Source organism: Anolis sagrei, chromosome X (assembly GCF_037176765.1).
Source record: "Anolis sagrei isolate rAnoSag1 chromosome X, rAnoSag1.mat, whole genome shotgun sequence".
NCBI classification, from domain to species: domain Eukaryota; kingdom Metazoa; phylum Chordata; class Lepidosauria; order Squamata; family Dactyloidae; genus Anolis; species Anolis sagrei.
This window is the reverse complement of record NC_090034.1, coordinates 21821057-21835786: the sequence shown is the minus strand read 5'-3', so window position 1 is coordinate 21835786 and position 14730 is coordinate 21821057. Positions and strand designations below refer to the sequence as shown.

Below are 14730 nucleotides of genomic sequence, written 5' to 3'. Positions count from 1 at the left end.
CTCCTTAAGCCGCTCCTCATAGGGCTTGTTCTCCAGACCTTTTATCATTTTAGTCGCTCTCCTCTGGACACATTCCAGCTTGTCAGTATCTCTCTTCAATTGTGGGGCCCAGAATTGGACACAATATTCCAGGTGTGGTCTAACCAAAGCAGAATAGAGGGGTAGCATTACTTCCTTAGATCTAGACACTATGCTCCTATTGATGCAGGCCAAAATCCCATTGGCTTTTTTTGCTGCCACATCACATTGTTGGCTCATGTTTAACTTGTTGTCCACAAGGACTCCAAGATCTTTTTCACATGTACTGCTCTCGAGCCAGGCATCCCCCATTCTATATCTTTGTATTTCGTTTTTCCTCCAGGTGTTTTGGACTTCAACTCCCACCATTCCTAACAACCTCAGGCTTTTTCCTTTTCCCCTTCAGCCACTTAAGCTGTCCAAAACACCTGGAGGGCCGAAGTTGACTCATGCTGTGTTAAAGTATTAAAAATAATACAAACGCTATTAGAAAACGTTCATTGGGGAGAGAGTCCAATGCATGCAAAATGAGCCAATGCTCCCCTGTCTTTCTCCTTCAATCCATGCCCAAATGGACACATTTGGCTGAAAGGTTACCGCTTAGTACCAGAACCAAGAAAGCAACAGGATCTGAATCCACTCCGGATTTGATTCCCGATTAAGCTAGGAAGCTCTACATCCATCCATTCAATGCCCTTCTCCTCTCCAAAAGACCTCTGCATCACTCAAGAACGCCCCAAGGTTGACTGAATCAATCATCTGCAACCGTTCCACCTTTCCAGGGATCGGAATTGGCTGGCAATGAGATGCCGCACAACAACAAGAACAACATGGAGAAACACAACAACAATATTTCAGCTACTTTGACTGTTCTTAAAAGAAACAACAATCAGTTGGTAGCAAATACCAGCTGAGATTCTGCATCAGAAAGAAGGGCAAAACAAAAGCAAAAATGTAACTCACAAAAGGTTTCTCATTCCAAACCTGTGAGGTTTTGCAACCCAATGCAAGGGCACACTGATGCATAATGCACCCCATGCAACTAATTCACAATGTGCAACACAAAACACAAATGAGAAAGGATGCCCAATTGCAGCACAGGTAGAACTCTGCTTCCAACAGTGCAAGTCCTGAGCATGTATTTTCAATTGTATTTTAACTGTATGTTATCTTAACTGTATGTTACAGCAGTGTTTCTCAACCTGGCGGTTGGGACCCCTGAAGGGGGTCGGGAGGGGATGTCAGAGGGGTCACCAAAGACCATCAGAAAACACAGTATTTTCTGTTAGTCATGGGGTTCTGTGCAGGAAATTTGGCCCAATTCTATCGATGGGGTTCTGAATGCTCTTTGATTGCAGGTGAACTATAAATCCCAGCAACTACAACTCCCAAATATCAAGGTCTATTTTCCCCAAACTCCACCAGTGTTCACATTTGAGCATATTGAATAACCATTCCAAGTTTGGTCTAGATTCATCATTGTTTGAGTCCACAGTGCTCTCTGGATGTAGGTGAACTACAACTCCAAATGTCAAGGTCATTGTCCATTAAACATGGGAACTCTGTGTGCCAAATTTGGTTCAATTCCATTGTTGATGGAGTTCATAATGGTCTTTGATTGTAGGTGGACTATAAATCCCATCAGCTACAACTTCCAAATGACAAAATCAATCCCCCAACCCTACCAGTATTGAAATTTGGATGTATCTGGTGTTTGTGCCAAATTTGGTCCCGTGAATGAAAATACATCCTGCATATCAGCTATTTACATTATGATTCTCAACAGTACCAAAATGACAATTATGAAGTAGCAACGAAAATAATTTATGGTTGGGGGTCACCATAACATGAGGAACTGTATTAAGGGGTCACGGCATTAATAAGGCTGAGAACCACTGCGCCTAAGTATTGTACATTTCTCCCTTCCGAAACCCATTCTGTTCACTCTGGCCCAGCTCTCTCATCTGTGAAAGCTGTGCTCTGAACCGCTTCCTGTTGGCAAATGGCAACCAACCAACAATGGAAAACCGTCCCACCCAAGAGAGCAGTGGCAGGTGCTTCCTTCGGTGCTTCTTTCCAGAGCAAACATGAGCCTCCTGTGGGTGCCAATTGCCCACAACGGAAGGGGCATCTGCCATGTAAATGCATTTACAGAGAAATAAAGGGGCGAAAGACGTAGCCCCAGCCCACCATTTCACATGTTTCTATCAGTCTGCAAGTGATTTATCCCACTGTAAACGCCATGGCTCCATCCTGGGGAACTTTGGGATTTACAGCTGCTCTAAGCTGGAAAGAGAAGGATGGAGGTCTGTCTGGGATATGTAGCTTAGAGAGTTTGGGATCATTATCAGATCACTAGCAGATAACCCTTAACTCTCTTAAACTACAAATCCCAGGACCCCACCCGTCAATCTCCAAACTACAAATCCCATAATCACAGGTCACTTTCCAAACTCTTAATCCATAATCACACATGTCATTCTCCAAACTACAAATCCCATAACCACACATGTCCCTCTTCAAACTATAAAACACTTAGTCACACATGCCATTCTCTGAACTAAAAATCCCAGGAACTCACATGTTGCTCTCCAAACTATAAATCACATCATCGCACATGTCATTCTCCAAACTATAAATCTCATAGTCGCACATGTCATTCTCTGAAGTACAAATCCCAGGGTCCTGCATGTCACTCTCCAAACTATAAATTCCATAGTCACACATGCCATTATCTGAACAATTAATCCTAGGGCCCCAAACTACAAATTCCATAATCGCACATCACTCTCCAAACTATAAATTATATAGTCATTCATGTAATTCTCTGAACTACAAATTTCAGGGTCCCACATGTCATTCTCCAAACTATAAATCTCATAGTTGCACATGTCATTCTCTGAACTACAAATCCCAGGGTTCTGCATGTCGCTCTCCAAACTATAAATTCCATAGTCACACATGCTATTATCTCAGTTATTGATTCCCAGCACCTCACATATCGCTCTCCAAACTACAAATCCCAGGGTCCCACACATTGCTCTCCAAACTATAAATCCCAGGATCCCGCATGTTGCTCTCCAATCTACAAATCCCATAATTGCACATGTCATTCTCTGAACTACAAATCCCGGGGTCTCACGTGTCAGTTATTGTGGGATGGAATGGGTAAAAATGACACAGTGCAGATACACCATGAATTAATTTGTGTTTTGCATCAGAAGAAGATGCTCCATCTATCATTATCATCATCATCCCACCTCACTTTGTCGCTTGAGGCGGGGTACAACACTATGAAAATACACTATTAGAATACATCTAACAAAGCCACACACAAGTCAGGGGAGTCTTAAACAGCATTTCTTTCCTGTTGGTGGACAGAAATTAGGCCACACCTTACTATCAATGGTGTCTTAGAACTGGAGAAATGCAGTAAATGATCCCATCCAAGATCTGATGGCACAAGTGAGAAGGCGGACTCTTTCTGCCAAGATTTTCTTGCAATTGAGTCATGAAAGAAGCTAAAAAGAGAAGGAGGAATCCAGGACACGCAACTGACAGCCCTCATGATGGGCCAATTAGGGGGAAACAAGACTCTTCAGATCTGGGAATGTATTTGCATTTGAAATAGAGTGTTGCATCAACTTGGAACTTGGGATTCTCAGGGTGCAATGAATGCAATTTGGCAACACTTGAACCACCTGAGCTCCATGCCATGGGATCCGGGGAGTTGTAGTTTCACAAGTTCTTTTGCTGCCCAAGAATGCCATTGTGCCTCACCAAACTACAACTCCCAGAATCCCATTACATGACTCTATGGCAAAGCGGTGTCAAGCGGAATGGGTTCCCCCATGACTCCATAGTGCTGAGCCCAAGTGTGGCCAAGCCTCATTTGTTCTCCAGTGTTGTTGTTGTTGTTCATTCGTTCAGTCGTCTCCGACTCTTCGTGACCTCATGGACCAGCCTACGCCAGAGCTCCCTGTCGGCCGTTACCACCCCCAGCTCCCTCAAGGTCAGTCCAGTATTTTTTCCAGTCTGATGGCCATTCTTGTGTTTTCCATATTTGCTGGCAAATGGCATGCATCACCTTGACAGCATCATCTTTTAAGATTTTAAACAGTTCAGCTGGGATCCCATCATCTCCTGCTGCCTTGTTGTTAGCAATGCTTCTTAAGGCCCATTCAACCTCACTCCTCAGGATGTCTGGTTCTAATTCATTCACCACAGCGTCAAAGCTATCCTTGATATTGTTATCCTTCCTATACAGATCTTCTGTATAGTCTCGCCACCTTCTCTTGATCTCTTCAGCTTCTGTTAGGTCCCTGCCATCTTTGTTTCTTATCATACCAATTTTTGCCTGTAACTTACCTCCAATGTTTCTAATTTTCTGTAGATGCACCCATTGATATCTTTTGACGTTCACAAGGTCTGTGGCTTTGTCTTGTGGTTTGGTTTGGCGTCTCGTTTCCGGAAATGTCCCCCTTCCATTGCAAAGAGACAGAAATGGGAACTATAAACCCAGTCGAGGCCAAGGACAGTTGCAGAGCATGGTACTGCGCTGTCTGAAGGAAGTTGGAAAACCTCCTGCCCTTTGCAGAACCAGAGAGCCCCCAGTTTCCCAGGAAACACGATGCCTCCCTGAAAGGAGAACTCCCTCGGTGGGATCAGGTTACTCTCGTTAAAGGAGAGCACCTTGCAAGCACATTGCAGGCAACACTAAGCATTCACCTTTGCATCCCTTCCGACTATACTGATTTAGCATGTACATCCTCACTCGGGGATGAATGCAATTTGGCACCATTTTGACTCCTGCAGCTCAATGCAGGAGTACTTTTCACTCTATGGCATCATTTCTCAACCTGAGGGTCGCAAGAGGGGTGTCAGAGGGGTTGCCAAAGACCACCAGAAAACACAGTATTTTTTGTTGATCACGGGGTTCTGTGTGGGAAATTTGGACCAATTCTATCATGGTGGGGTTCAGAATGCTCTTTGATTGTAGGTGAACTACAAATCCCAACAATTGCAACTCCCAAATGTCAAGGTCTATTTTCTCCAAAATCTACCAGTTTTCACATTTGAGCATATTGAGTATTCGTGCCAAGTTTGGTCCAGATCTATCATTGTTTGAGTCCACAGTGCTCTCTGGATGTAGGTGAACTACAACTTCAAAACTCAAGGTCAATGCCCACCAAACCTTTCCAGTATTTTCTGTTGGTCATGGGAGTTCTGTGTGCCAAGTTTGGTTCAATTTCATCATTGGTGGAGTTCAGAATGCTCTTTGATTGTAGGTGAACTATAAATTCCAGCATCTACAACTCCCAAATGACAAAATCAATCCCCCCAACCCCATCAGTATTGAAATTTGGATGTATCAGATATCTGTGCCAAATTTGGTCCCGTGAATGAAAATACATCCTGCATATCAGCTATTTACATTATGATTCTCAACAGTACCAAAATGACAATTATGAAGTAGCAACGAAAATAATTTATGGTCGGGGTCACCACAACATGAGGAACTGTATTAAGAGGTCGTGGCATTAGGAAGGTTGAGAAACACTGAAACAAGGGTTTGTTTTTTCTCCCGCCCTGGATATATATACACTCCACTTGCCTCACTGCCAACAGAACTTCTGACGATGACAGCCACATATGCAGGTGAAATGTGAGGAGAGAATGCCACTGGAACATGGCCATACAGTCCGGAAAGCTCACAGCAACCCAGAAGACATTTTGCAGGTAATTGGCCCAACCTTCCATTCTCTCTGCAAAAGAAAGTTTCCGCTGCCAAACTCCCCAAAGGAACAGAAGCAGCTGCCAGGGAGCCTGCCCACACGTGTGCCAAGCCCTCAAGGGACACATGCATTTGGGGCCTCTGCCTTTTTCCGCCCGCCCTGCTGCCCACCGACTATCCCTCCATCTAGGCCTTGCCATTCCTTTCTTTCCCTGCCACAAAGGGACAGCGGGTGGGCCGAGGGGGAAACGTTGTGCCCACCTGCCCCGTTTGAATGGCAACAATGCCCTGGAAAGGTAGGCACGAGATCTGCGGAAACCATCTATCACAGCCTCTTCCATTGCTTTCCTGCATCCATTAGCCATGCCAAGGTGGGTGGAATAGCAGCAAATCCTTCTCTTGCATTCATTCCCAATGCAAATATAACATTCTGTGTATAGTATAACATTCCAGGAACTTGAATAGATAAGGCACTCACACCTTCCAGCATTTTGCATGGATAATGGGTACAGTTTGACACACACACACACACACACACACACACACCATGAATAGACACAGCTTAACGCAATGGGATCCTGGGGGGTTGTAGTTTTACTAAGGGTACACTGTAGAATGGATGGTGTTTGAACCCTTCACTTGAACTGTAACGGCTTAGTGCTTTGGATCTTGGGAATTGTAGCTTTGCAAGGTCTTTCGCCTTCTCTGCCAAAAAGGCTGGCGCCTCACCAAACTACAACTCCTAGGATCCCATAGCATTGAGTCAGGGCAGTTAAAGTCTATCTCTGCAGCCCATGACCCATTCAGATTCACAAAGAACCCTTGTTCTATTAATAATAATAATAATAATAATAATAACAACAACAACAGCAGCAGCAGCAGCAGCAACGATAATTACTGTTAAATATTGAGGGAATTCCTTTCCTCATTCTAGCAATAATAATAATAATAACAACAATAATGATAATGTTAATGTTAAAGTTGTTGTGAGTTTTCCGGGCTGTATGCTCATGTTCCAGTAGCATTCTCTCCTGACATTTCACCTGCATCTATGTCTGGCATCCTCAGAGGTTGTGAGGTCAGACCTCACAAATCTACGGGTGTGCCAGCAATAGGTGAGACATCAGGAGAGAATGCTTCTGGAATATCATACATCCCAGAAAACTCACAACAATCCAGTGATTCCAGCCATGAAAGCCTTCAACAATAAATATTGGGAAGAACATCTTTCCAATTTGACAGTAGAAGGAAGTGCCTCAGGAGCTCCAAATAATAGTTAGATGGAAGTGCTTTGGTCTGTCTCTCCCTTTGTAGCAGAAGGGTGCACTAGATGTCCTTTAGGGTTCCTGCCCGTTCTATCATGGGATGCCTGGTCTCTTCTTAGGAAACCAATGTCTTTTAATGGATTCTGCCAGGGAATGCTAGCATTACACATCTGCTTCAAAGGCCACAGAAAAGATTCTTGGTTGGATACATCCGCCTTCAAGGTTGGATGACTATCTTTCAGGGACACTTTCACTATGGCTTCTGTCAGAATAGATGGCTCTTGGCTTCCCTTCTACAATTCTATTATTTTAATGCCCACTGGTGGTTTGTGTTTCCAAATGCATTGCTCTTTTCTTGGCCTTGGAAACAGATGGCGTGGTGCCCACCTTGGCCTTGCAAGGAAGAAGGCGGAGAAGCGAAGAACCTCTATGAGATGCCTTGCAAGCCTTGCGCTCCCCTCTGCTTTGCTTACATTCCTCTCCCCCGCAAACTCCTCCGGAGCAGCGCTATTGTGCCACCGCCATGCGCCTTCCGCTGCCCAGAGGATACCTGCGGAGCCAAAGAAAAGCTGCCACTTGAAAACCCGGAGGCAGGGAAAGAGAAGGAATTGGGGGGGGGGGGGGAGAGAGTTGGATAGAAGGGACAAAAGAGCAAATTAAGGTGGCAAGGAGGGAGAAAGGGGGCCACGGCACTTCCACCTCGGCCCAAAGTACAGCAGTTGGCATGGAATGGATTAGAAACAGAAACTGCAAATCAAAAGTTTGGCAATAAACTTAGGTAAGAAAAAGATTATGACAAAGGCATAGGATGATGGCAGGTAACTGGACTGGAAACTGCATGTGAATGGGAGTCTTAGGAGATTACAGTCTGAACATGAGCCAAATGTGTGATGCAGTAGCAAAAAAGGCCAAGGCAATTCTAGGCTGCATCAAGAGAATTATAGGAGCTGCGGTGGTGCAATGGATTAAATCCTTGTGCTGCTGAACTGCTGACCTGAAGATTGGCTGAACTGCTGACCTGAAGGTTGGCAGTTCAAATCCGTGATATGGGGTGAGCTCCCATTTGTCAGCTCCAGTTCCTGCCAACCCAGCAGTTTGAAAACATGCAAAGGTGAGTAGATAAATAGGTACCCCTTCGGCAGGAAAAAGCAAAGAGACACTCCAAGCAATCTTGCCGGTCACACAAACAGGAGGTGACAATGCAGGCTGCTCAGCTTTAAAATGGAGAAACCACCTCCCCTGAGCCAGAGATGAGCACTACTTCCAGAAGCTGGAAATGAAAGGAGAAGCCTCTGCCTTTGTTTGTGTGTCATTGTATATGATTGTAAAGGTACTGAATGTTTGCCTATGTATGTAAATACTGTAATCCACTCTGAATCCTCTACGGGAGAAGGGCAGAATATATGATGATGATGATGATGATGATGATGATGATGATGATGATGATGATAGCATCCAGATCAAGAGAAGTAATATGACAATCCAGATCAAGTAATGTAAGTTATGGTTTGACAATAGTATATGTGAAAAGGACCTAGCAGTCTAAGTAGATCATAAGCTGCACATGAGCCAAGAGTGTGATGCAACAGCCAAAAAGGCCAAGATGATCCTAAGCTGCATCAAGAAGAGTATAGCATCCAGATCAAGAGAAGTAATATGACAAGAGTATATGTGAAAGCGATCTAGGAGTCTATTTAGATCCCAAACTAAATATGAGTCAAGAGTGTGATGCAGCAGCCAAAAAGGCCAAGGCGATTCTAAGCTGCACCAAGAGTATAACATCCAGATCAAGGAAGCAATATAAGTTATAGTTTGACAAGAGTATATGCTAAAGGGAATTAGAAATCTAAGTAGATCACAAGCTGAACATGAGTCAAGAGTGTGATGCAGCAGCAAAAAAAAAGCCAGTGCAATTCTAGGATGCATTTAGACCAATGGTTCTCAACCTGTAGATCCCCAGGTGTTTTGACCTACAACTCCCAGAAATCCCAGCCAGTTTACTAGCTATTAGGATTTCTGGGAAATGAAGGCCAAAACATCTGGGGACCCACAGGTTGAGAACCACTAATCTAGACCAAGGAAGTAATATAAGTTTTGATTAAAGGGAATTCCCTTTTGTTAAAGGAAATTAGGAATCTAAATAGATCACAAGCTGAACGTGAGTCAATAGTGTGATGCAGCAACAAAAAAGAGATTCTAGGATGCATCAAGAGGAGTATAGCATCCAAATCAAGGGAAGTAATATGACAATAGTATATGTGAAGGGGATCAGGGAGTCTACGTAGATCCCAAGCTGAACATGAGCCAAGAGTGTGATGCAGCAGCGAAAAAGGCCAATGAGATTCTAGGCTACATGAAGAGGAGTACAGTGTTGAGATGGAGGACAGTCATAGTCTTCCTCTCTTCTGCTCTGATGGAATAATCTTGTCTCCAGTTCTGGGAAACACAATTCAAGAAACGTCTATGAACAAGCTAGAAGGGTTACCTAAATAATAATAATAATAATAATAATAATAATAATAATAATAATAATAAGCTCCCACCTAAACATTAGGAAGAACTGCTAATGGTAAAGAGCTGTTTGACTGCAAAGTATGCTGCCTCAAGGTCCAATGAAGGTTTGTAAACAGAGGCTGAATGGTCATCTTTCAGGAGGGCTCAGATTGTGTCTTCCTTTACAGCAGAAAGGGGTTGGGATAAATGGCTTTTGGAGATAAATGGCTTTTAGAGGCCCTTTCCAACTCTCAGAGTGCTTCTGTTTGTCCATGAAGCTATTAAATTCTATGAGGGTGAATGCCTGGCAAAAGAGGGCTGGATTGGATGGCCTTTGGGGATCCCTTACAACACTCATATTCTGTGATTCTTGACATTTGCATAACTTATGTCATTTAAAAGACAAGATCTTGTCATTGTATAAGCCTGTGTGATAGCGGGTTGGACTAGATGACCTTTAGGGTCTCCTTTTGGCCCTCCCATTCTAGTTCTAGAGGCTTCAGTTGGGATTTTAAGTTCAGATACCATGGTCCTCCTTTCTGCCTCTCTCTGGGGAGGAAGTGCCTCAGTCTTGTTATCAAGGGCTATTTTCATCTGCAGCGTTTCCGATCCTTCTCCTTCTCCTCCTGCGGCTGCGACTTATATTCACAACTGAAGACGGAAGAAACTCGTGGCGGAAGAATGTGCAAAGAGAGTAAAACCCACACGAGGGACGCCTAGTCTTGCAAGGAAGAGCAATGCAATAAGAACTAGATATCCCAAACCTAGTTCATTTTTCCAAGCAAGGGTTGTAAAAGCCTCCCTTCTTCTCTTCTCCAAAATGAGACAAATATACCAATAGTCTGAACCCCTGATCTGCCACTGAGTGACACTGGGGAAACTCACACTCTCTCGGCCTCAGAAAACCCAGCCATGGCTGTTAAGTCAGAAATGATCCGAAGACATATAACATCAACAAAATCCACATTTGCAGGCCATTTTTGTTATTTTTGTCCATTTATATCCCACCATTTAAGAACGAGAGTCTGTTTGGCTAGCAACCTATTTAAAATAATACAGATTTTTAAAATATATGTATCATTTGTGGGGCCCTTAGACTACCCCAAAACCATGCATTATTATTATTATTATTATTATTATTATTATTATTATTTTACTGACACAAAAACACAGCATGACACAGCAAACGAGATATATATGCTGGATTTCGTATCACAAAATTGCTATTATTATTATTATTATTATTATTATTATTCAATAGAGGGGCTGGACTGGATGGCCCTTGGGGTGTCTTACAACCTTATGATTCTATTATTATTATTATTATTATTATTATTATTATTATTCAATAGAGGGGCTGGACTGGATGGCCCTTGGGGTGTCTTACAACCTTATGATTCTATTATTATTATTATTATTATTATTATTATTATTCTTGCATGGGAGAATGGGGTTGTCTTTTGCACTTTAAGCAGTTTTGTGCTATCGATGTCCATCAATGTTGGTTCTTGACTGCTTTTCCTATCATCTGCCAGTGCGTATTTCTCTTCTTCTACCGTTTGTTTCACTTGCAGAAGCCCTGTGCCTCCTGATTTTCTGGGCAGGTCAAGTCTGTCGCCATTACTACACGAGTGTAAGGAGTAGTGGATTATGATCCGTTTTCTTGTTTTTCTGTCCAGATCATTCAGCTCTGTTTGTGTCCAGTTCACAATTCCAGCAGTGTATCTGATGATGGGGATGGACCACATGTTGACAGCCTTGATAGTATTTAATTTGCTCTTCAACATTTTTATGACCCTTTGGACACATTCTTTGCTGACCACATTATTCACATGTCCATGCTTGATATTGTCCAGCTGTAGTACGCCCAGATATTGGTAGGCTTCAGGCTATATGGTTTGTCCATTTGGCATCTCTATGGTCTCAATGTGAGTATTTTCCCTTTCTTTAATGCTACTGTGGTGTATTTGTCTAGGCCAATCTCCATAATGATGTCAGTGATGAAGATTCTGACTGTGTTGGTCAGTGATTGGATTTCAGTTTTTGATCTTCCGTAAAACTTTAGATCATCCATGTACAGCAAGTGGGAATTTTTTGGTGAATTTCTTGCCATTTGGTAGCCCAGGTTTGTTTTCTGTAGAATTACTGACAGTGGGATCATTGCAATGATGAACAACAGTGGTGACAGTGAGTTGCTCTGGAAAATTCCTCTCGGTGTTAACAGTTCCATAGCTTTCATTGCCCACAAACAGCTCAGTTTTCAATTGTTTCACTGCATTTTCAGTGAACTTGCTAATATTTTCACAAACCTTGATGACATCCAGACATTTGATGATCCAATTATGTGGCAATAATTATTATTATTATTTGGAAGAATGCTGGACTGGATGACCATTGTGATCTCTTCCAACTTTATAATTCTATAATAATAATAACAATAATAGATTGGACTAGATGACCTTTAGGGTCTCCTTTTGGCCCTCCCATTCTAGTTCTAGAGGCTTCTTCCGAAATGTATTATTATTATTATTATTATTATTATTATTTGAAACACACACAAAAAGATTAGTATACAGCAAACGAGGTCACTCTGCTGGCTGTTGTATTGGATCACATGTCGGACACTTCCCAAGTGTCTAGGACTGTGTGATGTAACGGCGAATAATGCGTGCAAATCCCAGTAGGGTGGCCTTTTGGAGCTGACAGATGGTAATTTTGTCAGCGCCGATTGTGTTTAAGTGCAGGCCAAGGTCTTTAGGCACTGCATCCGGAGTGCTGATCACCACTGGGACCACCTTGACTGGCTTGTGCCAGTGTCTTTGTAGTTCGATCTTTAAATCCTTGTATCATGTCAGCTTTTCCAGTTGTTTCTCTTCAATCCTGCTGTCACCTGGGTTTGCAACATTGACAATCCATACTTGGTTTTTTAATATGATCGTGAGGTCAGGAGTATTGTGCTTCAAAACTCTGTCAGTCTGAATTCGGAAGTCCCAGAGGAGTTTGATGTGTCCATTTTCCATAACTTTTTTAGGCTTGTGATCCCATCAGTTCTTTGTCACAGGCAGACAGTATTTGTGACACAAGTTCCAATGAATCATCTGAGCAACGGTGTTATGCCTCTGCTTGTAGTCTGTCTGCTCAATCTTCTTACAGCAGCTGAGGATGTGATCTATCGTTTCATCTGCTTCCTTGCAGAGAATTATTATTATTATTATTATTATTATTATTATTATTATTATTACTTTCCTGTCCTGAAGGAGATATGCAGCCCCCCTGCTTTGCATTGCCAGCTCCTCCTGCTCCTTCCTCCCCAATTTAAACCCCTTTTTATTCAGTTCCCATTTCTTCCCCTTCAATCAGCCTTAAATTGTTCCATTGGAATCAGGAGGAAAAGGCGGAGGCGGCGGAGGCAGCCGTGATGTGGAGAAGAGCGAATGAACCTGATACACTTTGTTCGCTTGCAAGAAGGATGCTCTCTCCCTTTGCAAGGCTTGCACATTTTCAAATGTTTGACAGACGGCAGGGAGAGCGGGGTTTGCACGGCTTGGCTTCATCTCGGTTCCCTCCCCAGCAATGAATGGCTCCTGCTATTAAGAGGGCTTTAGGAAGAACCCGATTTAGAAACACCCTATTCAAGCCGGAGGAGGCAGCGGGAAGGCCTGCAAGACGCTCCAGTCGTTTGCAAACTGGAAATGAGACCAAGGAACATCATAAGTTATTAATGGGGAAACTCTGCGATATTTTGCAGATGGAAAGCAGGACAATGAGACCAAGGAATGCCATAAGGAAATTAAGATAGGAAAATTTATTAATGGAGAAATAGACAAAGCAGGAGAGGATGCAGCGGTTTGTCTTTGCCTAAACCAACTGGGAAAGCAATCATCTATACACATAATAAAAATGAAAATATTTATGTGTGTGTGTGGCTGGGGTATCCACTTACACAGACAAGCTCCTGTGTAAGCTATAGCTCCCACCACTCAGGAGACACCAATGGCCCTCCCTCCAATGACATTGCAGGTTATAGTGAGTGCCATGAACATGTACAAGAGCCCTGTCAGTATCCTCCACAAACACCATACTGCCCACCACTCATACTGGGACAATACCATCCTAGATTGCATGTGTTTCCTCCACTACAGACACCCCAGGGTTTCTTACTTTCTCTCCATTGGTGTGGAATTTTCCTGACTCCACCCACAGTCTTTCCCTTAACCCTTTCCTATGCTTTTCTATGCCACACATCAGAGGAATTAATCAGTAACTGAACATACTAGAGGGCCTTGAGAGAATTCACCATGATTCATAGGAATGGTAGGTACTGGGATGTATAGTTCACCTGCAATCTACGATCACTCTGAACTCCACCAATGGACCTGGAACTAACTTGGCACACACAACCCCCATGACCAAGAAAAAACACTGGAGGTCTTTGGAGGGATTTATAGGAGTTATAGTTCACATACATCCAGAGCACACTATGAACCCAAACAATGATGGATCTGGACCAAACTTGGCATGCATACCTGATATGCCAAATTTGAATACTGATGAGTTTTGAGGGGAATTGGCCTGGATATTTTGGAGTTATAGGTACTGGAATTTATAGTTCACCTGCAACCAATGAGCACTGTCAACTCCACCAAAGATGGAATTGAACCACAGAGCCTCCATGACCAGCATAAAATACTGGAAGTCTTTGGGGAAAATTCACCTTGGTTTGAGGGAGTTGTAGGTCAACTACATCCAGAGAGCATTGTGAACCCAAACACAAATGGATCTGGATCAAACTTGGCACATATATCTGATATGCCGAAATTTGATTACTGGAGGCGTTTGGGGGGAACTAACCTTTATTTTGGGATTTGTAGTTCACCCACAACCAGAGAAACTGTGACCTCCACTGTGCAGGTACAGCTGTACCAGGAGCTCCAATTTTGTTTGCCTTGCATTTAATGTTTGTTGTAGTCCTAAGTTTCAGGGACTCTGCAGATAGGTGGCTTCTTTTGGCTGCAATCATAGGGCAAGCTACCTGTCAATTATAGTTAGGTTCCCTGGTCCCGCCCCCTTTTTGGGTTTTAGAGGGAATAGGAGCCATTTTTGAGTTCAGTCCACACAGAGAAGCCTTTCAAGCAGGACATAATACCAAGAGCTCCTGTAGAAAGCTTCATCTTCTACGGCTTGGCTGGGGAGATATACAGCCCATAGCTTGGCCGGGGT

The 14730-nt window shown here is 43.2% G+C and overlaps 1 protein-coding gene across 2 annotated transcripts in view; it reads right to left on the bottom strand.

Moving 5' to 3' along the window:
• The window catches only part of PRKCB (protein kinase C beta), a 107527-nt gene that overhangs the window by 69752 nt on the left and 23045 nt on the right, over positions 1-14730 (bottom strand). The gene's annotated exons all lie outside the window — the stretch shown is intronic.